The following is a 24275-nucleotide window of genomic DNA, read 5'->3' on the forward strand; positions in this document are numbered from 1 at the left end:
GCACCCAGCTCATCCTTGCTCCAGAGTGAAAGGGAAGAACAGAGAAAGAATCCCGAGGCTCCTTTGGGAACAGAGACGGCCACTCCCCAGAAGTCACATCAACACTGTGCCTAAGTCAACGGCGAACCAGAGGCTGTGACTGGGCCCCCGGGCAGAGACAGGACCCGAAGGCTGCCGTCCCCCCCCCACAGGACGCCCAGGGAGCTCATCCGCTGCCTGTCTCTGGAGGACGCGTGCCTCTCCTACATGTCCCCTCTTACAGACGAGTCTGGGGGCCAACTGAGCCCGCTCCCTTGGTGCCTGGACCCCGACCGGCACAGAACAGCAACCTCCAGGAGGTCAAGGAGGCTGGGCCCACTCTCCCCAAAACAGCCTTGAGGCCCACTTCCCAGAGGGGTCCCAGCCGGCCCCCCAAAAATCCCCGCCTGCATCCCTTGGCACGGATGCATGGCAGACAGATGATAGACACACAGACATGTGCGTGAAAGGTAGACTGAACCACCGCTCACTGCCCACACCCCCCCCACCGGCAGCGAGGCCCCCCACCACCCCTTGGGTGACAGCTGCAGTTAAGCGTGGAGGGGCGGAGGGTCCCTTCAGTAAGGGGGTCACCTGAAGAGAATGTGTCTTGGGCAGAGCACAGCCGGTGCCTGAACCCTGAAGTGCCATTATTCTGCACCTTGGGGACAGCAAGGGGTCGGGTGTGACCAGAACAGCTGTGCACAGGGGAAGAGTGACAGGAGGGCTCCCGGGGACAGAGGCAAAGCCAGCCCTGGACCCTGGCTCACCATTCCACCAGCACAGTGTCCTGAGAGGGCTGACTGAGGTCAGCAAGCACAGCCACACCTGGGGGGACACGTGGCTCCCAGCGGGAACCCCAGGAAAGCAAACGGGGCTGTCCTTGCTCCACAGCCCGGGAAACAGGCGTTTGGGGAGACACTGTCATGTCCAGAGTCACACAGTTAAGTGTGGCAGCTACTTCTCACACCAAACTCGGGACTCTTCCAATCCCCCGGCCCTGGTGGCCCACGGCCCGTGCTGCCGAGCCTGTCCCCAGGCCAGACCAACATCAGGGAGGTTGGGAGAGCATCTCCCGGAGAGCTGGTCCAATGGAGCAGCCAGGCTCTGAGACTCGAGGTGCACCCCCATCCCACAATGGGGGGAAAACCTCATCCAGGGGCTGTATTTGGAGCCAAGCGGATGATGGGCCAATGATGGGACTGGGGACGCTGTCATACACTGGGATAGTGGCCCGCAGCTGTCCGGGAAGGTCTGCTATGCAGCGGACGAGAGGCACGCCCACGCCAACTGGATGGGGCACGACATCCCCACACGCACTGGTCAAAGGGGGACACAGGACTACCCTGTCCGTGCACCTTCACTCAAAAGCAAAGAATCTACCCGCTCTCGGGGTTCAAAAACCAGGCCCCCATTTATACACCACAGCACAGCTGGCGGCTTAGGAATGACCGAGAAACCAATGTACTGAAAGTCTCCCGACGAAGGTCCCTTGCTCACCAGAATCCTACACCCTAACCTCGTGTGGGAAGTTTAAGAAATCCTCCGTGCCTGAAGACCCCAGGCCTCCAGGGCTGCACGTTTTTCTCGTGGTGCTTTTGCAAGAAGAGAGCTGCCCGCCCACCTCCCTCGGAAGCCTTCCAAGGACACGCCACTCTTTACAGACCGACGCCACGTTGGGAGAGATAACAGGTGTTTCCTGCCCTTCCGTCTGGTCCCCACCTGCCTCGGTTCGGCCCAGACTCCTTCAACCCCGGCCGCTTTGGCACACGCTTATCACAGCCTGCAACTTCTAAAGGCACTACGAAACCCGAGGGGAAGGAGGGGGGCACCAGTGGAATCCATGGCAAAGGTTACACCTGCAACAGGTAAACCGCAAAGCCCGTGCTGCCCCGCTGCTGTGTCTCTGAAAAGGCTCCGCTGGGACCCCGGTGAAGTCACTGGCCTCCCCGGCCATCTGAGGCCAGGCCCTGGAGTCCAGGACGCACCAGCAAGCAGCAAAGCAGGCATCCCACCAGGTAAGGACTCATTCCACCAGCCCAGAGGGGTTGTCTTGCTCAACACACTTTTGCAATTACTGATCCTCATTTCTTAGGCTAATGGTGTTACTTTTATATAAGAAATGAGCACGGCAACAGCAATTTTGCAGCCGTGGGACATCAGCCTGCACCCGTCTTTTGGGGGGGACAGGGACCACCATGAGATCTGCGTGCAGACACAACTGTCTTTCATTAAGAGAGGCCCACTGAGCCTGGTGATCGCTTCCAAGTCTGTCAGCCCTGGGGCAGAACACAGGGCTGGATGCCTTTTCTTGGGAGGAGCTGGTCCAGGCTTTGTCAAGAGACGAGGCTCCTTGGACGATGCGGGCTCTGCCACTTTGCACCCTGTGATCACGGGCAGGTCCTTCACCTGCCCCAGCTTCAGCCACACCCCTTGTCTCCCCAGAACAGGAACCCCAGTCCCTACCTCACCTGGCGGGAGGGACCACACAGGGCTGGCAGGAAACACCTGCTCGTCATACAGGGATCTTGCAGTGCCCGTCCTCCTACAGAACCCCACCCAGCGCCCCATCCTACAGAAGCCCATGCTGCAGTACCCCATCCTCAGGGCATCATTCTCACACCCAGTGGATAGCTCTAGAATACCTGGGGACACTGCCTAAACATCTCTGGGAGACCATGGCATTGCAGCTCATAACCTGACCCCTTTCTTAGAGGACAGGCCCGTGGAGGGAAGGCTGGGGTTCCAACTAGGACCCAGAGCCCTGTCAGCCGTGGGACTGATCGCTGATCTTGTCTGGACCTGTTCAGCAGGATGGCAGTGAGCCCGTCACCCCTTCCCCCTCCCCATGGGCACCGCTGGGTCTGCAGCTCAGGGACGCCCAATGTCAGGCCGTGTGGGCACAGGATGAATGCTCTGGAGACCTTACTAAAGATGCAACAAGTCCCACAGGCCTGCATTTCAGGAAACTACCCACAAGGCACCAGGGTCGGGGTACCGGATTCCCACCTACAGGAACTGCTGTCCAGGCCAAAAGACTGTGGATCTCCCAGCATCATGTCGGAGCACAGGAGCCACAGGTGACTCGTTCCCATGGGCCTCCAGGAAGAGGGATGCTGGAGAAATGTGTGTGCCCACGCCTTGCGGCAGGCAGAGCACAAAGGACCAGCAGGCAGGCTTACAGAAGGACCGGGCTTGGGAGGCAGGGGCGGGGAGGGCACTGAGCTCTGGCAGGGCGGGAAGGCAGAGGGAGGACACTGACAGCGTGCCCCCATCACACGGCAGGGAGGACCACGCCACACCCTTCTGGGAATCTGTGACCGCAGAGCCACGCAGGGACGGCCAGTCCTGCAGAGGAAGGCCTGTCTCTAAGTGTCTGTGTGAGGACTCTGAAGGCTCTGGCTGTGTGACCTTGGGTAGGGGCCTCAGGCTCCTCATCCGTGATATGCGCTACTAGGCACAGGAAGCCCTCTGCAGGGGCGCCATGGGGCCAGAGCATTCTCTGGCAAACCGGGAGGATGGAGCAGACCTCCCTAACGAGACTCACCCCGTGGGCAGTGTCCCCATGTCAGCAGGCAGGGGCCCACCCCCACGTGATGGGCTGGCATGGGCACCAGTCCAGCTAATGCTGGTGCCGTGCCCCTACATCCCACTGCTGTGAGTGGAGGGAGGACACCTCCCTCGCTCCACCCCTGCACCACGGCCCTCCTTCCAGTTCCCCCAGCACACTCCACCCCTCCTGCCCCAGGACCTTTGCACATGCCCTGCAGGTCTGGAACACTGCCCACCCACTGAAGCAAGCCTCACGTGCTTAGCTCCAATTAATCCTAGACTTCTCGGCTCACACGTCACCTCCCCAGCAAAGCAGCCCCTGATCCCCAGTCCTGTTTATAGTCCTGTGAGGGTCCAGATCTCAGACGCACAGAAGTGACTGGCTATGTGCATTCTCGGCCATGCTCTGCACCCCCTGACATGAAGACCCACAGGGGTGCTGGCTCCCATGTTCTGCTCAGCCTCTGGGGCCACATCCTGTCCCTAGCAGCAGGCGGAGCACGCAGTCTGCAGGAGGAAGGAGGGAAGAAGCCAACCGCCAACCCCAACATGTCTGACAGATGATCTGGCCGTGTTAGAGGCACAGGGATCCTGCTTTTGCATTTTGGTAATAAGTACCTGGTTAGCTTTAGTCTTAGGATAACAAAAGGCAATGTACCAGAGTGGCCTGGACAGACTTATCACCTAAAAGAGTAGCAGGATGAAAAGTAGTAAGTTACGTCCTTCTTGGCAAGGTCATGACATGGAATCGTCGACACTGGGGGAAAGAGACTGTCCCCTGCAGAGCCCTGTGGACAAGCACAGACCTCGGAGACCGAGGAAGGCTCACGAACAGCACGGCTCCCCAAAGCTGTCCGATGTGCGTTCTGCTCACGGACAGGGGGGGCCACACTAACAGCCTTCCCGCTAGTGCTCTCCCCTGGAATGTCCCGCTCAGCCCCACGAGAGCATCCCTGTCCCCGAAGACAGGGACCTGGGGCAGGGTGTTCTTGGCCAGGTAGACCGCTGAGCCCACCAGGGAGCTCACCCCTTGCTCCTGCTCACATGGAGAGGAGGGCAGCCCCGGGACCCCTGGGCTGGAGAGGGAAGGCTGCATGCACCCCTGCTTCCCGCCTCCCCTCACCCTCTCTGGCTCTTGGGGGAAGAGCAAAGAAAGCCCCTTTGCAAGGTGTGAAACATGGGGAGGTCGCCAGGGCCCTGGAGCCGCGGGGCCTGGGTGCTGCACCCCGCCGTGCTGACGGGGCCCTGAAACCCACAGCGGCGCGGTTCCGTAACAAGGAACAAAAGGGACGATTGCGTAACTGAAGCCAGATTTACAAGGAAGCAGGGCTCCCGGGCCAGGGGCCGGGCAGGGAGCAGGCCGGCTGTGCCCTCGGGAAGGAGGCACCCACGGAAGCGTGCCGCATGGGCAAACGGCAAAAAGTAAATGGAAAACCCTTTTCAAAGGCAACGCCAGCCACGTTCAGCCACCACACCTGGAGGTACTTCCCTCACTCACCGCCCGGCAGGCGCAAAGCAGGGCTCAAGCACTTCCCATGCCGAGGCCTGGGTCCAAAGCCAGCCCTGCAGCTCCCCGGGCCGCCTGACCTTGGAGAGACTGACGCAACCCTCTGTGACTCAGTTTCCTCCTCTGGAAAGTGGAGGTGTCGGCAGGATTCATTAAGGAAACACACGTACAGGGCTAAGAACAGCAGCTGTCCAAAACACAAGCGCTAAATAAACATGAGCCACGCACACAGTGGCTGCGTTTGGGTGCCAGGCGGCTGGGGGCGGGGGAGACTGACCCCCGAAAGGCAGCCCCCCTAGGAATCCACACCGCACGCAGTGCCCGGCAAGACCACGGCACCAGTATGCCACCCGAGAAACAAGACTCCAGCAAGCGACCTTCCCAAAGCCAGCCAGCCAAACAGACGTACACACAGACAGGCAGACACTTCTCCCTTCCAGAAGGAGAAGGCTAGAAACAGTCATTATCAGGAGCACCCACCTTGAGCTTTTCTTAACGCTCTCAACCCCGAGCAGCAGCTCCCGTCCAGGAAAGACATACCAGGCTCAAGTTAGGAAATGACAATAACGTCACTCTGTCCCCACGCTCCTCTCTGAGAAGCCAAGGTCTCGCTCCGTCTGAGATTTTATCTGTGGTTGTCACCAAATACTCAGAATTCTGGGGTGCGTAGGCTGCTCTGCACCATACGGACGCCGCGGAAGGCCGGTGGCAGGGAGGAAGGAGGTCCCCAGGGCAGGGGGGCAGGGGACCGAGCCCGCACTCAGGTCTGGGGTCCCCAGCAGGGGCAGCCCAGGAAGCCGCCCGCAGGGGAAGCGTCCACACGGCGCTACATGGAACTCCTACTGCCCCTTCGCTGCAGAGCAAGGACGTGAGCAAACAGAGGGGGGGCGCCAGGGCCTGACCCAGTGCCAAGAGCAAGCGGCAGCCCGCGGCCCCACAGAGCCCTCCCGGCGGAACTTACCGTGCTGCCGAGGGGCCCGGCCAGGGTTTCTCCTTCCTTCCAGAAGCAGCTCCCTCCCACCGCCTCGCTCCTTCCCTGCTTGCAGTCCTGCGCCCGCTCCGTGCGCCTGGCCCAACGGGGCGGCGGGGGCGAGAGCAGGTGGGACGGTGCCTGCCCCGCCGCGGCTGGGGAAGTCTCAAGGGCAGCGGCCCCGGAGCCAGAGGCACGCCCAGCCCACAGCGGCAGCACGCATGCCTGCACGCAGGGCAAAGGCACCGGCTGCCCGGCCCACAGCCGGCCCTTGCAAGGCCCTGCAGGGCCCATGGCCAGCAGGACAGGCCTCCCCGGGCCGGGGCCGTGCCTTCAGGGACCAACACCCACCATCCAGGGGGGTGTTGACATGGGAACACAGCAAGGGGTCTCCCGTGTCCAAAGACCCCCTGCCCCGAGACCAACCTACCGCGGACTGCTTCCTGGGTTGGCAGGTCGCTGGCCAGCATCCTGAGCCTGACAAGTGCCGGGCGCCTGCCCTCCTCCCTTCCCCACACCTTCCTTCTTTCTGTCCCTTAACATTCACACAAAACCACGAAGCAAACACAAAAACAAGGTCAAAGTGCGTCGCTGGACCAGAGAAGGAGCGGGCTCACTTCTAACACACATGGCCCTCGGGTTCCAAGTCTCCCGGAGGCCAAAACAAAAAGAGACGGGGCTGGACATAAGTCAGACGGTGGGACAGGGACCCGGCCTGTCTGAGGCTGGATGGACAGGGGTCACACGTCACTCGGAATCAGGAGAGGAAGGGCCTGTAGCAGAGCGCTGTCCCCCACCACCGCGGTCTACACTGGCAACTGGCTGGATTTCGTTATCAAATGGCCAGTCATGTCCCTTACATTCAGAGGGAGACCCACGCGGGCTCACTGATAATGACGCCTCACACACATGGGTTCTTTTATTTTGATCGATCACTTAATCACGAGAACACCTCTCCTCATAAATAGGACATGGGGAGGGCGTGCTGGGTCCCACTGGGCCCTCACAATCCCGTCCCCGCACCAGGGCCTGGGGAGCCTGCGGGGTCTCCTTCCAGCCCCAATGTGCAGGGAGCCCTCGGGCCCACGGGCCGGAATCTCACTCAGGCGGCTCAGCTCCTGCAGGACGGCGGGGCATCCCAAGAGAGTGCATGGGGTCAACCATCCCTTCACCCGTCCGGTCAGCAGACCTGGAGACAAACTGCATTTCTCACTCTTGGGAGTGCCAGTCCCAGCTCTTCCCCGAGGCCCAGGCCTCCCCCCACGGATGGCCCCACAGAAGAGCCAGCTCCGTGCCCCCGAGATCCTCAGACGCGGACAAGTGTGGACCAAGAGGGAGGCTCCCCACCCCACCCGGACGTCCCTGAGAGCAAGGCTCATGGTCCTGGGAAGGGGGCCTGGTGTACCCACTGAGCTGCCTGGAGGAGACAATCCAGGACCACGGCTTCCCCGCAGCGAGAAGGGCACAACAGGGGTTCCCAGGATGGCCAGCCCCGGGCACCTGACCATGGCAGGTGGACCAGGGCCTTCCAGCGGCCCGTCTATCCTCACACACACCCAGGATGATCCAGCGAGCATCCTCCCCGGCCAACATTGGACACGTGTGCTCCATCAAAACCACCCCACTACTCGGGATCGCCCCAGCACGATGAACCGCACAGCTCCCCGCTGGGCTGGAGGACAGGCCTGGAAGCGCCCCAGAACAGCATGGCGGTGACAGCAGTGTCCCTGATGGGCTGCGGGACAGGAGCGCCGTCCAGCGGCAGAAGAACGGGCCTTCCAGGGTGGAGCTGGGCCAGGAGGTGCTGGGAGCACCTGGGGAGGATGGGCTTGCAAAGTGCAGGGCCTGGGGGGGGGCGGGGGGGGGTCCTGCGGTCGGGGCTCCTAGAGCCCGAAGCCAGTCAGAGCATTTCCTGGGACAGGAGGAGCCCTGCAGACGGTTTCCGAGGAGGCATGATAGGATTGAGTGTGTTCTTAAGGCGGGTTAGTGGCAGCAGCAGCAAGACTAACCGAAGGGGCACACCTGGCCGTGGAAGGTGCAGGTAGGACTCGAGTGCCCCCAGGTGCAGGGCCTGGAATGACTGCGGGGAGGGGGATCGTTCCGTCAGGCACGGGCGCACACGTCTCCCACGTGCAAGGACAGTGGCCGTGTCGGGCTGGGCAGAGGGTCACTAGCACCACGGACCCCAGCACACACGGCAAGCCAGGGCTGTGCTCCAGAACGCCTGTGGGCCACGGACACTTGACCTCTGGAAGCCTCCATGTGCCCACCTGCACACTGGGGATGCTCACCGAACATGACCCGGGACAGAAACGTCGGATGAGATCACGCTCCCCGGCACGAGGTATGCCCTCAGTAACCGTCTGCTTTATTAGCTGGTTCTCTTCTCGCCACCGAGGCCATCCACGGAGGCCAGGGGGCAGGGGAAGGAGTGCGGGCAGCTGCTGAGGCCGGGCAGGGGGCCTGGGCAACCGAGAGACAGGACAGAGGAGTGGCACCCACAGGACCTGGTCCCGTTGCTGAGGAGGGAGATGGTGCAGAGACAGAGTGGGGGGTCCAAGGACCTAGATTGTGGGAGCACGTGGGCAAGCCACACACAACACAACACACTGGACACGGCCCACAGGACACGGCTCGCTGGACATGACTAACTGGACACGACCCACAGGACACTATCCACAACTCACAGGACACAGCCCACAGAACACAGTCCATGAACCATAGGACAGGGCCCACGGGACATGAATCATAGGACACGGTCCACAGGACACGGCCCACTGGACACAGCCCACAGGACACGGCCCACTGGACACAGCCCACAGAACACAGTCCATGAACCATAGGACAGAGCCCACAGGACATGACTCACAGAACATAGCCCACAGGATACAGCCTACTGGACACAGTCCATGATCCATAGGACATAGCCCACAGGACACAGCCTACTGGACACAGTCCATGATCCATAGGACATAGCCCACAGGACATGACCCACAGGACAGAGCCCACAGGACATGACCCACAGGACAGAACCCACAGGACACAACCCATAGGACACAGTCCATGACCCATAGGACACAGCCCATAGGACACGACTCACAGGACACGACCCACAGGGCTCCCCCACCGCCATCCAAAATGGTGCCTCTGCCGCTGTCCTGTCACTTCAGCGTGTCCTGTCACTTCACCTGGGAAAGCGCCTTTGGCAGGAGAAACTGGGCTCGAAGCCCAGCTCTGTCTCCACAGACAGGACGTCCTGGTGGCACCGGCACAGCCTGTCCCCTCGGGTCCTCACCTGTGAGCAGGGGCAGACATTCAGCCAGGGCGGTCCTGAGCCCTGGACGAGCTCCTGGCAGCCCAGCCACAGACAAGCTCTCCCCGAAACACCCCGTCGGCGTTTCTAACCACGCTGCTCCCGCACTAAGACGACTCCACGTCCGAGTTGTCCTCCGACAACGAAGAGCCGGACACGAGACGAGAGGATGATACGGTGCTGGACCCAAAGAACAGGGATAAAATCAGGAAAGAAGTTTCCTGCATCGACCCTGTCCACAAAGGCTACCCCAAATAACATCAACCTACCTACCGCACGCGGGGCAGGGCACACTGGACAACAGGGACACGCCAGCTTAACTCCTCACTGAAATGCTGTCCCCCTCCACCGTGACGAAATAAAGCTCCCGGCACCTGCCCGACCCGATTGACCAAGGTCACACGGCTCATCAGTGGAGGCCACGGCTGCCCTAGGTCCGTGCCCGGGGCCCGAAGCCGGCTGCCCCTGCTGAGGGACCCACACAGGCAGAGCGACGGGACATTCACCGTGACCTCTGCCACAGCCCAGCTTCACCAGCACTGAGAATCCACTTCCCCTGATTTTTAGACATGGCCTCTACACTCCGGAGTTTCAATCCGGAAATACCGCATGGGCCAATGACCAGCTTTAGACCAGCAATGCCTCCTACACACACCAATCTCTTTTCTCTCCTTTTCACACTCCAGGAGGTCAGATGTCCAGCCCGGGTTGGATCTGAAAGTTTATAACATAATCTAATCCTCAAATTTCTGCTACAAAGTAATTTTTAACAGCTGCGTGCTATCCAGCGTCGAGCAGGAGCACAACCCATATGTATGAACGGTACTGGGGCCCCAACGTCTGTCACCTGCAAACACCCCACGGTTTACAACTTCTCACATCCTCCGTGGCTGCCTTGGGATAATCACCTGCAAGTCCGATCTGCACTGCGACTCTGGTCGGGAGAAGTTCCTACAGCCCGTCTCTTAGAACGCGTCCTGTGACCCCCGGGACTGCACACACCTGTGCTCCAGAGGGGACAAATGTCCGAAAGGCCAGGAGAGGACCAGAAGGGAATTGCCTTGGCAAACCTGAAGAGGGATGCGAGGTGGCGGGCATGGGGCAACCATGGCCCCAGGAGTAGGGCAGGGGGGAGAGGAACATGCCTCGGGGCTCCTGTGTATGTGTCCCCACATCTGCTCCCCAGGTCAGAGCTTGGAGCAAAAATCGAGTATCTCCAGGAGGCTAAATCCATAACAAGAGAAACGGCAGGGCCCTCCTGAGCTCGGCGCAGCACCCGGCACTCCAGAGACTTCACTGAACGCGTGTGAAGACCGAGATGCCCACCTGCCGCTTCCCCGGCTCCCCCTGCTCCTTCCCAGCTTTGCCCTCTCCCTACAGGATGCGGCTGACTGTGTGCAGCCAGATGGGTACGAGGGCCCCAGGTGTGGAAACAGCCCCCTGCCCAGAAGGGCACCCAGGACCCCCCATGAGAGGCAGTCTCCCCTTTCCGACTGCAGGTTAAAAAGGCTAGGAAAACAGCGTGCACGAGACATGTTAATGTGCAGGAGACCGACAGAAATGCGAAGTATCAGAGCAGCACCAGCAGCAGCAAAGCGCGGGGTGATGAGGCATCACAGCAGCTCCCCCATGAGGATGCTTCCAGCGTAGCTGACGTCGACGCTGTAACGGGGGGTCGTACGAGTAAGACTGGGTATCGATCGAGGCGTCCACAGGTTAGATAATATAATCCCCACGGATTATTGCCTGACAGAGGCAATTCACTGAACAGCTAACTTCAAGCCCTACCTTGCCCAGTGCTTACCATGCGTGCAGACCCCCCGTAAATGGTGAGCTGAACACCACAAAGGGGCAGATTTACCACGAGGGCAGGTGATAAATGGAAGACTGAGTGTGGGGCGCCTGGGGGGCGCAGTCGGTGAAGCGTCCACCTTCAGCTCAGGTCATGACCCCAGGGTCCTGGGATCAAGCCCTGCATGGGGCTCCCTGCTCAGCGGGGAGCCTGCTTCTCCCTCTAACCCTCACCCCACTCATGTTCTCTCTTTCTCTCTCAAAAAAAAAACACTGAGTGTGGAGTTACACGCTGGAGAGTAAGGACTGCATTCAAGAAAAGACAGATGCGGGGAGCCTGGGTGGCTCAGGTGGTTGAGTGTCTGACTGTTCATTTCAGCTCTGGTCATGATCTCAGGGTTGTGAGATCGAGCCCCGTGGCGGGCTCTGTGCCCAGTAGGGAGTCTGCTTGGGATTCTCACTCTCCCTCTGCCCCTTCCCCATCAGCCCTCTCTCTAAAAAAAAAAAAGAAGGAAAAGACAGATCCATGTCGAATGCAAACGGCAGTTGAGTCTTGGCTGGAGCCACAGAGAAGCCTCTGGACGTTTGACGATTGGACTTAAACCCTGTCTTGCCCTCCAAGAACCAAATGAATGAGGTCACTTTCTTCGGATAAATACCAGTAGTGTTATTACTGGATCATGTGGTATTTCCATTTTTCATCTTTTGAGGACCCTCCCCACTGCTGTCCACAGTGGCTGCACCAGTTTGCATTCCCACCAACAGGGCACGAGGGGTCCCCTTTCTCTGCATCCTTGCCAACACCTGCTGCTTCTTGTCTCTTTCATACTGGCCATTCTGACAGGTGTGAGGTCATAGTTCATCCTGGTTTGGTTTGCATTTCCCTGATCATGAGTGACACAAAGCACCTTGTCATGTGTCTGTCCCCATCTGGATGTCTGCTTAGGAAAAATGTGTATTCAGGTCACCAGCCCATTTTTCAATCGAATTGTTTGCTTTTTGGTGTTGCGTTGTGTAAGTTCTTTATATAGTTTGGGTATGAACCTCTTACTGGACACAGCAAAACACTAATTTGAAAAGCTATATGCAGTCCTATGTTTACTGCAGCATTACGCACAATAGCCAAGCTATGGAGGCAATCCCGGTGTTCGTTGATGGATGAATGGATAAAGAAGAAGTGGTACGCATACACACGCGCGCACACACACACACACACACACACACATATATACAAAGGAATATTACTCAGCTGCAGAATAGAATGAAACCCTGCCATTTGTGGCAACATGGACGGACCTAGAGGGTATTATGCTGAGTGAAATGACTCAGAGAAACACAGACACCGTATGATCTCACTGACACTTGGAATCTAAAAAAACAAAACAAACGCACAAACAAAAAGCAGAATCAGACCCATAAGTACAGAGAAGAAACGGATGGGTGCCAGAAGAGAGCGGGGAGAGGGGACGGGCAAACGGGTGAAGGGGAGGGGGAAACACAGGCTTCCAGTGGTGCAGTGAACAAGCCACGGATGAAAGGCAGAGCACAGGGAACACAGTCAGTGGTGAGGGGACAGTAACTACAGTTACCACGGTGAGCACGGCGTGCGTAACGTATAGACCTGTTACGCCTCTCTACTGTACACCTGAAACCAATATCACGTGGCACGTCGACCACATTTCCATAAGAAAAAGAATTTAAATGATTTAAATAAATAAAGTTATCCCAGGCTGCCCTACTGGTTGGTCACCTCCCTGGTTCCAGAAGTGCGATGCCTGCCGCCTACTACCCCTGGCCGGGCACCTGGACTGGCCTCTCTGATCCTGTATCACGTCCTCCGTCACCCTGCACGTGCACTGGACGTGGACCAGACGTGGACACGGAAGATGTGGACCGGACACGGAACAGGAGCCCACCGTGTCCACTCCCAAGCCTATTCTAGCCAGATACACTGGCTGCCGTCATGGCAGAGTTCAACAAAATACCGCACACACCGACAACTCGTGAGCCTCAACAGGCAGAGATCTGCAGCGGCCCTGAGGGCGGGTCCGCATCTCGGGAGGGCCTGCTGCCGGGCCGGGGCAAACCCAGAGCACGGCTGTGGTCGGCCACCCTGTGAAGCTTTCACAACACTCTGAGGTGGCCAAACGGGGAATTTCAGCCGGTTCACTGAGGGTGCAGAGTCTGCAAAAGCAGGGCAGGGGAACCCCAGCCCCGGGACAGACAGACACGGCTGTCCGCTTCAGACACAAGTAAATGTGAAAGTGAGTGAGGCTCAGGATTCCGCAAATCCACAGACTTTTGGATTCAACAACCACCTACAAATCCCGACCATTTTTTTATTTTTATTTTTTTAAGATTTTATTTTTCAGAGAAAGAGAGCACAAGCAAGGGGAGAGGCAGAGGGAGAAGCAGACTCCCCACTGAGCAGAAAGCCCGATGTGGGACTCGATCCCAGGACCCTGAGATCATGACCTGAGCCCAACAGACTGAACCAGGCATCCCAAATCCTAACTATTTTAAAGTGGACAGCGTGTGACATGTGACTGTCGCCATCCTAGGGAGAGTGACACAGGTCCCAGCAGCACGCGCCCACACTCAGTCCAGTCCAGGGGCAGCCTTAGTGCCATCCTCCCACGGCCACGTGGCATCCCACTGGGCTGAGACCTCCCCCCGTCACTTTGCAGAGAAGGAGCAGAGGACCAGACTGGACACAGTGGGGCATAGGTAGTGTGCACAGCAGGGCTCGGACTTGGGATCCCGGCGAGTTCTGGCGCCACGGTGGATGGCCTCCTTCCCCATTCCCTGACACCTCAAACACCACGGGAACTGCCTACCATGGGCTCACAGGGAGGCAGCGAACGCGGGCTGGGGTCCACTCTCTCTGACGGGCAGGTCAGGGGTAAAGGGAGTTCTTAGGCGCCTACGCAGCAACGGAACGGCCTGAGGACCCACAATGAACACCTTATCAGTGCATCTGAGTCCTTCTATTGCAGGTCGTGGGGTTCGCACAGTCACCGTGAGCGCCGGCCAGACAGCTTCCCTGTGCTTAGACCACTAGAAACACCCACACACGCATGGTCCCATTTCCAAGGGAAACCACTAACAAAAATCACAGAAATGCAAAACCAATGTGTCACTGCATCCAGCTCGGGAACGACAGCTGTTCATGTGGAGCAGGAGGGCTGAGGCAGCGCCGCCCGGAGTCCTCAGCTGTGGACGTGCTCGGCGGGTCCTGCCCGTGCCCACAAGTGACCGCGGACGCACAGGGAGGGCGGATTTGGGATTACAAACACACTTTAGCAAGGTCATAGATGTGCACACACAAAATCCACGAATAAGGAGGATGGACGGCAACTGAATCTATAGGAACCTGTCACTCATTCGTCTCGGGTTCACGCAAGAAGCATCTGGAAAACCTCCCCATTCTAACAGCCCCACACAGCAAATCTGTCACAGCAGCATTTCAGAAAGAATCATAAGCACAGTCTAGTGCAGTCGCATTTTTAGACCCCGTCTCTACGTGGAGGATGCCTTACGCTCCTGCAAGGTGCTAAGCCTCGGGGCCCCTTCCTCCCCGCTTGAAGAAGGTCAAGGCCGCTGTAGAGACGGGCACCCTCTCTTCCAGCGCTCTGGCCCCCGGGAAGGCAGGCATGAAGCAAGCGCCTCGGTATAGAAAACACTGTATCAACCCCGCGTCATGGGCTGATGATCTCAGCAGGTTTTCGGCAAAACACTTCATCACGGGGACTGCTCTTTCCAGACGTCAATGGTCCATCCGGGAAGCCACAAGGAAGATGCTCAGGCAGGCTCATGGCGAGCCAGGGGGGCGCTGGTGGGCCGTTCGTATGGTAATGAGACAGCTCCGGGCCAGCCCTGAGCTCTGTGCTCCCCCCTCACCTGCATCCTGCTCCGGCTCCCAGCTCCAGATGGCACCTGCTCACCGCCGCCCACCTGCGCCCCTGCCTGGACCATTGCAGCGCGAGCCCCACACATCACATCACTCCCTCTGTCAACACATCAGCAGGCATCCTCAGAAGAGAAACCGGGTTTTAAAACTACAACCCTTCAACAGACGACTGGATTAAGAAGCTGTGGTCCATATATACAATGGAATATTACTCAGCCATCAGAAAGAACGATTTCTCAACATTTGCTGCAACATGGACGGCGCTGGAGGAGATAATGCTAAGTGAAATAAGTCAAGCAGAGAAAGACAATTATCATATGATTTCTCTCATCTATGGAACATAAGAACTAGGATGATCGGTAGGGGAAGAAAGGGATAAAGAAAGGGGGGGTAATCAGAAGCGGGAATGAAGCATGAGAGACTACGGACTATGAGAAACAAACTGAGGGCCTCAGAGGGGAGCGGGGTGGGGGAATGGGATAGGCTGGTGATGGGTAGTAAGGAGGGCACGTATTGCATGGTGCACTGGGTGTTATACGCAACTAATGAATCATCGAACTTTACATCGGAAACCAGGGATGTACTGTATGGTGACTAACAGAATAAAAAAATATTATTATAAGAAAATAAATAAATAAATAACAACAACAAAAAAAAAACTACAACAACTAGGGGCGCCTGGGTGGCTCAGTCGTTAAGCATCTGCCTTCGGCCCACGGCGTGATCCCAGGGTCCTGGGATCAAGCCCTCCATGGAGCCCCGCATCGGCCTCCCTGCTCTGCTGGGAGCCTGCTTCTTCCTCTCCCACTCCCCCTGCTTGTGGTCCCTCTCTCGCTGGCTGTCTCTCTCTCTGTCAAATAAATCAATAAAAATCTTTAAAACAAAAAAAAAACCTACAACGACTAAATACCAGTACATGAGCAGGGATGCCTTCACACCACATTGCTAATCAATGTTCAAATTTCCCTGTCTTACAAGTTTTGTTTCGGCTTTTTTTTTTTTTTAGATTGTATTTATTTATTTGACAGAGACAGCCAGCGAGAGAGGGAACACAGCAGGGGGAGTGGGAGAGGAAGAAGCAGGCTCCCAGTGAAGGAGCCTGACGTGGGGCTCGATCCCAGAACACAGGGATCACGCCCTGAGCCGAAGGCAGACGCTTAACGACTGTGCTACCCACGCGCCCCTGTTTCAGCTTTTTTTTTTACAGTCAGATTGTTGGAATCGAGCTCCAAATAAAGTCTGACGATGTGGCTCCGTAACAATAGAGACCCTTCCTCCTCCTGCAGCGTTCTTGGAGATGACCGACATGCTTTCTGCCCGGCCAAACTCTCCCCGACGCCAGGATCTTACTGACTCCCCTGCAAGTCTCCCATGGGGCTCTGGCCCTGCGCTTCCTGGAAGCCATGGATGGGTCTGGGCTCGGGTGGCTCTAGTTTGATTTCTGGCTCCCGTGAGGCCCACTTCCTTGGAGGAGGCACATGACCCTACCAGGAGCTTCCTCCTGTGACCCAGGAGGTTACAGAGGGTCACGGCCATTCGGTTACTTGCGGTCTGCAACTTGGCACATTTTAACTCTTTCACTTTCTCAACACTTGCTGGCCCGAATTCCTCCTTAAACGGAACTTTCCCTCTTTGCCTGTGTTTAACCCCGAGGTACATTTGTAAGAAAAGAAGGTTAAAAGCCCGTTTCTCTTTATTTACCAATTTTTCAGAATAAATTGGTCCCCTAGCATCCCTCAAAGGCAACTAACGAGGTTTCGGGTTTGGGTTGGGTTTTTATTTTTTATTGTTTATTTATTGTTGTTGTTAAGCAGTTGCTTTATTTAAAGTCTGCCGCAGAGGGGCGCCTGGGTGGCTCAGTCGGTGAAGCGTCTGCCTTCGGCTCGGGTCATGATCCCAGGGTCCTGGGATCGAGCCCCACATCCAGCTCTCTGCTCAACAGGAGTCTGCTTCTCCCGCTGCCCTCTGGCCCTCCCCCCCGACTCATCCTCTCTCTCTCAAATAAATAAAAATCCTTAAAATAAATAAGTAAATAAAGTCTGTTGCAGAGATCAGAAAAAGACATCTGAGCCCAAAGTCACAAAGCCGACAGCCCTTATGACAGGATTCAGGCCCACGTTTGCACTGGTCCTCCTCAAGCATCTACCATCTAATACCCCCATTCAATCCCGAGGACGGGCCACAGCGCTCACCACGAGGCTGGACCCACAGGCAGAGGGCCAGCGTGGGGACTGCCCAGTCACCACCGCTGCCTGAAGAAGCCTCTCCCCAAACTGTAATGAGTTCCAGGCAGCCACAAGGGACTTTCCTTATTCCCGCCGTACAGGGGGGCCTCCAGAGGAGACACGGTTTCCGCCAAGGATGAACTTTCTTCCTTTCCTTTTATAGAATTGCTTCTTTTAAAAAAAAGAAAAAGAAAGAAAATTATTCATTTATTTATTTGAGACAGAGCAAGAGAGCAAGCACAAGCAGGGGAGGGGTAGAGGCAGAGGGAGAAGCAGACTCCCCACTGAGCAGGGAGCCCGATGTGGGACTCGATCCCAGGGTCCTGGGATCACGACCTGAGCCGAAGGCAGGCGCTCAACTGACTGAGCCACCCAGGTGTCCTACAGATTGTCTCCTGATGTTCGAAGGAAAATAAATGTGGCAAATAAAGAGGCTGCAAGTGCTCCCGGGAGAGGAGGACGGTGTGAGCATGGCGGGGAGGCCAGAACTGGCTTGGCTTCTGATTTTCAGGACGCAGACGCCCCCCTGCCTGTCCAGCTTCCACCCACATGCAGGACGTGCCTCGAACATATGGGGGAGACCTTCCAAAAGCTCAGAGGCACTTGGGGAGACCCAAGGAAAAACCGGTCCTAGGTCCCTGGCTCTCTGAACAGAGACTCTCCAAGCAAGGCCAGGACGCCCCAGATGCCACACCAGCCAGCCCGACACCCACACGTGCCAAGAAGAAAACAGGAGGTGGGGCCCCCAGGCCATGGAGAACCTGGGGAGGAATCGGATTCCAGCCACCTGGGCCCCCAAACTGGCAGCCAGGGTCACTCTCATGCACAGACTTACATTTTTTCAGGGGGCTGGGGGAGGAGGGGGACGAGGGGGTGCTGTTGTGTGCGTTTCTTTTAATGATTACCCCTCCTGCAGGTAAAAACACACTCAGGCAACATAAACCGTATCAGAATGTTGTTACTCTGTCCTAGCTCAGCATTAAAATATAAGTGCTCAGTCTCCCCTTCCGCAGTTAACTGCCACTTCCCCCGATTCCCACACACCCACCACCTCCAAGGGTGCTCCCCACACTCACAGCCTGTGATTGCTATAGAATCCACACCATCAGAGAAAAAAAAAAATAACACTCAACCAGAACCTTCTTCTCCGCGGCAGATTCCAGCCTTTGGACCTGGGGACACTCATTCCCTGGAAAACATTTCCTCAGGCCCTTGCCCAGGAGAGAAGCTGCCTATCATGCCGTGAACGCTGGCTGGAGGCGCCTCGGTCAACACCAAGGGCCGGGCCTGGGTGGCCCCAAGCAGCAGCCCCAAGCCCACCTCGCAGTTCGAGGCCCGGGGGTGGGAGCTCAGCGCGCTGAGCCCGTGTGCACCATGCGGCTGACTGCGCTGTGCCGAGGGGACGCCGGCCTGGCACACAGCACAGAAACAGACCCGGGCCAGCCTTCCCCGGGGTGACCGGCCTGCAGCCAGCGTGGGTGTTAATCATTAACCAGGCTCCGTGCTCCCCGCGGGAGGTAAGCTGACACCAGACCAACGTGTCCCCTGCCTGTGTCCCTCCACCTGTGGCCTGGCCCACCAGCCACATCTAGCTCGGCCCTGCTTCCAAGCCAGGCTTACTGGGGGAGGCTCAGCATGGGGGGGGGGGGGTTTGAATCCGTGGAGGGCTGTCCCTCTTCCTCAAAGGGTCTGCGAAGCGAGTCTCCTATTTGCCAACCTGGACTTCCCACGTGGGCGACGGACACCAGGCCGCCTTTCCCGGAAACGCAGGCCATCTCTCCCTGCCAAGGGTGAAAAAGCCGAAGGCCCGGATGTTATTTTAGGTGCAGGAGGGAATGGTGAAATCAAAGCAAGTGTGGACCAAAGTCTGGCCTGTGGTTAGAACGGGGTGGGGCAGGGGCCCCGGATTTCCGGAGAAATCTACCTACGCACCAGGTTTTGGAGACGGCCCCAGGGGCGGCCCTGCCAGCAGCTGCAGACAGAGACCTGGGGCAAAGGTCAACGGAAGAGGGTCCCCCCCACCCCGTGCCGCCTCTTACCCACGACCGGTCAGCAGCGTGGGCTTCGAAAGCCCTCCCTAGAGAGCTCCAGGGGACTTGGGTTCCCAGCCTTGCCCGAGCCCCAAGCCCTTCAGAGCACCTCCTTGAAACTATTTCCACCAACAGCCTCCCCGTTCCCCCACACGTCTGCAATGTCTGTCCGGCCCACGTGGTCCATGGCCAGCCCCGCCAGGCACCACTGAGTGCGCTTGTGCCCCAGGATGGCCCCATCCCAGGACTGTGGCCAAACCCAGTCCCAGAAGTGCCAGGGGGAGGGGGGCGCTAAGCGACTTGAAAGAGGTGGAGGGAGGGGCCCCACGCACTGCCCCCTGGGCAGCCACACAGACACGAAGGCTGAGGGGCCGCGTGCCCTCTGAGGCTGCGGGAGGGTCCTGCTAGCCTCTTCGGGCTCCGGGCTGGACGCACCTCTCCAGCCGCCGCCTCCCGTCCCTAAGCCGGCCCCGCGCGCGTCCACATCCTCCACTCAGCTCGCGAGGACACAAGTCCAGCCCGACCTCCCCACATCCACGTTCCAAACTAGCCACATCCCGGGTTTCTGGCAGATGGGAATCTGGGGAGGCACACAGGTCATCACCCCCACCCCGCAGGTGCACACTCCATGTCTGTGCTCCTTTCCACTGTAAATCACTGCCTTACCCCAGAAGCCCATTGTGATCTGTGCATGAAAGCGGCCCATGGGCTGCCCCCATCCACACTTGCTTTGCTCCCTTCAAGAGCAGGTCAACAGAGGGGGTGAAATGCACTGTTATGAGAAAGGGAATCTGAGCAAAGTTTGGGATCCTGGCTTCCAACATCATCGCCCGGGGCCCGCACACCTTAATTCCGATCCCAACCCTCACAAAGGACCCTGAGGACTGTGGGAAGCACAGTCGCAACCTGCATTGCCCCAGCGCAGGGAGCTCAGCTCAGCCTGCGTCCGGATCATGACCACAGGGAACCTGGGGAACACGGCTCCACTCAGGTGCATTCAGCATTTCTTAAACACTCCCCACTCTGCCTCAAGTCATAATACCGGGACACTCCACCGCCGTGCTGAGAAGACACAGAGCCGGGTATGGGCAGCACCAGGGAAAGGCAGCCTGAGGCTCTGAGGAGCAATGGCAAGTGCTCCAGCAGCCACAGGGAGAGGATGCGGACACCACGAGCGCCGGCCTCACACCCCCCCCCCTTTCCAGCTATGTGACCTTGGCCTGCTCTTGCCCAACTCCTGGTGTGCTCACCGAGCCTGTTTCCCTCATGCCATCCACTCCATGTGTCCCTTTAAAAGGGGATCCTTCAGGGGCTCCTCTGATGCCCCATTTCTGAACTGGAGCATGGCTCTTGGATCACTGAAGTTTCAAGGTGAAAGTCTGGGAATGCAGCATTGTGTGTTTTTATTTCTGGGTCTCACTTGGCTTTTACCAAAACCATAGGTGTTAAGTTTGAGCAAGTGGAAGGCTTGACTACAATCTAGCAGGACTCCGGAGACTTTTCTCTGCTTCCTGAAGATGGGAGGATTACAGAACAAGGATGTTTGCAAGTCTCTGCCGCCTGAAGCAAAGCAACGTCATTGGGACAAGGTGAAGGACGCTCGTGTGAGGTGCACAGACCCTGGCGGGCCAGCCGTGGGTGCAGACACAGCTGTGCATGCACACGTTCCCGGAGCGTGTGACTTCCAGAAACAGAGGCTATCATTCGGCTAAGACCCTGCCGTGCTGGTGCAGATCTGCGTCTGCGTTCTGACGTGTCCTGCAGCGTGGGAACAGTCCATGAGCAGGAATAATCCACACCCAACCACAGACCTGCACTTCCTGAGGACGAGGACAAGAATTCGCACAGAGGCCGCCGTGGACCGGGGCTGGCGGCGGAGGCCGAGCTCTTCCAGGTGCTCCAGTGAACCTTCTAGGCAAAGCCTCCCACCCAATCTTTGACAGGTGGAAAGCCTGAACTTTGTCGTGGCTACCTAATTCTGCAATCAGGTAAAGGGAGCATTATTAAAGGGGATTCCTTTCCGTCTATCTCAAACTTCCAAGCGTACGATTCGATGGGCAGTCTTTCCAAAATAATCCAATTCCTTTGGGAGATCCCGTCATGGCCCCTGGGAAAGAACGTGACACAGACATTGTTTGCTCAGGGGCACATGTCCTCAACAGTCACACTGTGCTGTGTCAACCTCACCACTCACGATCACTTCCTCCAACTCTGTGAGTTTAAGCAAACCATGCTGGACAAGGTCCCGACGTCCCCACGCGCACGTACAGGTGAAGCTAACAGGACCCAGACTGGAAACTCTGGCCTCAGTCTGTGTAACCTGACGCCTAATGTCACCTGCGACAGAAACCACCCATTGTCTTCACCCTCATTAAACAAAGAGTACAGCCGTAGAAGCTCCGTGAACGTCCGACTCAAATTTCAGAAGCGATTCTATACCCCGTCTCCTCCAGCAGGAGAAACCACAATAGCCAAGCAAAAACAATCTGGGTGCGAGCGCCGGCAGCCAGGTGAGGGCTCGCACCTGCGTCCCCAGCGGGCTCCGGTGCCACCTGGAGTGCCCACACACATGGCCACCGCCAGGCGGGGACATGGCCTCTTGCAAGGACAGACGCCACTCTGAAAGAACGAACTTCTCCGACTCAGGGTCGCCACGCTGGCTGCTCAGGCCATCCCTGGGCCAAGGCCGCTGTGTGCTGCCCAGGACCCCTGGCCACACGGGGAGTCCACACCTGCTAGACTGAGGGGTGTCCCAGGGAAAGCCACAGGTGTGCCTGGGGAGTGTGCAGGTCCGCTCCTGCACTGGTATGAACCTGCCCTCCGGGATGGACAGTGACAGTCAACGAAGGGCAAGACAGAAGGCACCGACACTCTGCCCGGAGCATCGGTCATTGCCGCGACGCACGTCCAGCCCTCCGTGAGGCCCGCCGCAGACAGGCCCTCAAGCCCCCTGCCAGCTGGGGCTCCCTCGCCGTCTCCCGGGGTGCTCAGGAGGAAGAGGTCCCTCCTTCACCCTCGCGGAGCAGATGGCACACTCTGGAACCGATCAAACCGGTTCTCCCCGACCAGATGGCAAGAGAACAATGGTCAAAACCAAACAAACCCGCAGAGGCCGCGGGCACCGGGAGACCCTGGCTGCCCCTCGCATTCGCCCCACGAAGAAGGCTCTTCCCCACCTGGTGTCTCTCCAGTGTGCCGCAGCCAGTGCCCAGACTGTCCACGCACTAATCCATCCGCTCCTCACGGCACCTGCCAGGGAGGTGGCAGCGTCCCCACGTACAGAAGAGGGAAGTGGGGCCCAGACGCGAGACAGCTCCATGCGAGGTCACACAGGTCTCCAGGTATCGTGACCTGGATGGACCCCGACCTGATGCTGGCCCCGTGCTCGCAATCACTAACGTGTTCTGCACTTGTGTGTGCATGTGAGCACGCGTGGTCGATATGCACACACGTATGCGTCTGCAGAAACACTTAGAACAGAGGCACAACTTGGCCTGGGAGGGCCCGACCACCGCTCCCCACCACGAGGGATCCACTACCTGTCATAACCCAGCAGACCCTGCTCCTCAGGGGCCATCCCAGCGCGAAGCCAACAGACAACAAAGCCACCGTCATGCTTCTCTAGCCTCAACACCGTATCGACTATCGATGGGCAGAGCCAGAAAAAGCCGAAGGTCCCGGCGAGGCTGCCCTCCAGAGTGGCATCCGACTTCCCTCTCAGGCGGTAACTGCCCCACACTCGGGTGCAGGTGGGATGTGCGCGGGGCAGTCGCAGCTCAGGACACACCCCCAACCACAGCCCACACCCTGCATGACCCCTCCATGCGCACATTCTCCGCCGGTCCCTGCTTCCCTCCTCGATGACGAGGTGCATGCCGACTGTCCCGGTTTCCTGTCCATGCCGGCCCCTGGGAAACGCAGCTTGTGTGCACATCTCATCAGCTAAGCTAACCTTTACAAAGGGAGGTTCGCCTCCTGGACCCACTGCCTGGTGGCTTTAGTCTGGAGATGGATCCGGCGTGACTCCCCACTTTTTAAAGCCCCTGCAATAAACAGAAGAAGGCTAGGCACCAGAAAAGTTCTAGAACAATGGCCATCGAGGTGACAGCCACGCGTTCATAGCATGACGACCACACGGAGCTGTCTGCCCTCCTGTGTCCCAAAGGCCCCACACGGTCCAAAGGCACCGCTGCCCCACAGACACCAACCCAGGCAGAGCATGAGGTCATTTCAGCCCCCGGATGTGGCCAGGTCCTGCCGGCACGGCCCATGGCCGCCCACGCCAATCTGCCCCAGGAACAGACCCGGCAGCTCACAGTCAGAACAAGCCAAGATGAGGCTATTCCAGAACCTCTCGGAAGGGCTCCCGGTACTCGAGACACCTGCAGAGCCGGTGAACGCCCCGTCAGGGAGAAGCCCCGGAACCAGAGCGAGCAGACGGCGGCCGGGTCAGAGGGCCGCAAGATGTGCAGAAGGGGGTACTCACGGCCCAGAGCCGAAAGCCTGAGGTGGACGGGAAGGAGGCCACCTGCTCCCACACCTGAAGACTGATAAGTCACCACAAGCACCAAAGACAGAGCGCGGAGTGGGAGGGCCACAGGCACACAGAGGACACGGGGCCCAGGGATGCACAGACTGGCCAAAGGGCACCTGCCATCCGAACCCTGCCACTCACTTTCCCATTCATGAGCAAGGCCTCCTTGGGGAAGGTCTTCATGAGACCCACGTCCACATAGACGCCCTGTGATACAGGTACACGGCACCACGACACACACAGACACCCTGCGACACGGCCACCACGGCACCACACTACACACGGACGCCCTGCGACACGGCCGCCACAGCACCACGCTGCACACGGACGCCCTGTGACACGGCCTCCATGGCACCACGACGCACACCGACGCCCTGCAACACGGCCTCCATGGCACCACGACGCACACCGACGCCCTGCGACAC

At 58.2% G+C, this 24275-nt stretch overlaps 1 protein-coding gene across 10 annotated transcripts in view; it reads right to left on the reverse strand.

Annotated features, from left to right (window-relative positions):
* Positions 1–24275, reverse strand: part of TNS3 (tensin 3) — a 214623-nt gene that overhangs the window by 115122 nt on the left and 75226 nt on the right. The window contains exon 1 of one of the 10 annotated variants that reach the window (XM_045793586.2): positions 18426–18494. The exons of 3 other annotated variants lie outside the window; for them this stretch is intronic. The gene's annotated coding sequence lies outside the window, so the exon portion shown is untranslated. Of the gene's footprint in view, positions 1–5557; positions 6003–6038; positions 6239–6477; positions 6614–17253; positions 17346–18362; positions 18495–24275 lie in introns of those variants that run through there. 6 more of the 10 variants (XM_045793584.2, XM_045793585.2, XM_045793587.2 and 3 more) reach the window with 6 other exon arrangements.

The sequence above is a fragment of the Ursus americanus genome, chromosome 3 (genome assembly GCF_024610735.1).
Source record: "Ursus americanus isolate L20-20 chromosome 3, mUrsAme1.1.p, whole genome shotgun sequence".
Taxonomy (NCBI): Eukaryota; Metazoa; Chordata; class Mammalia; order Carnivora; family Ursidae; genus Ursus; species Ursus americanus.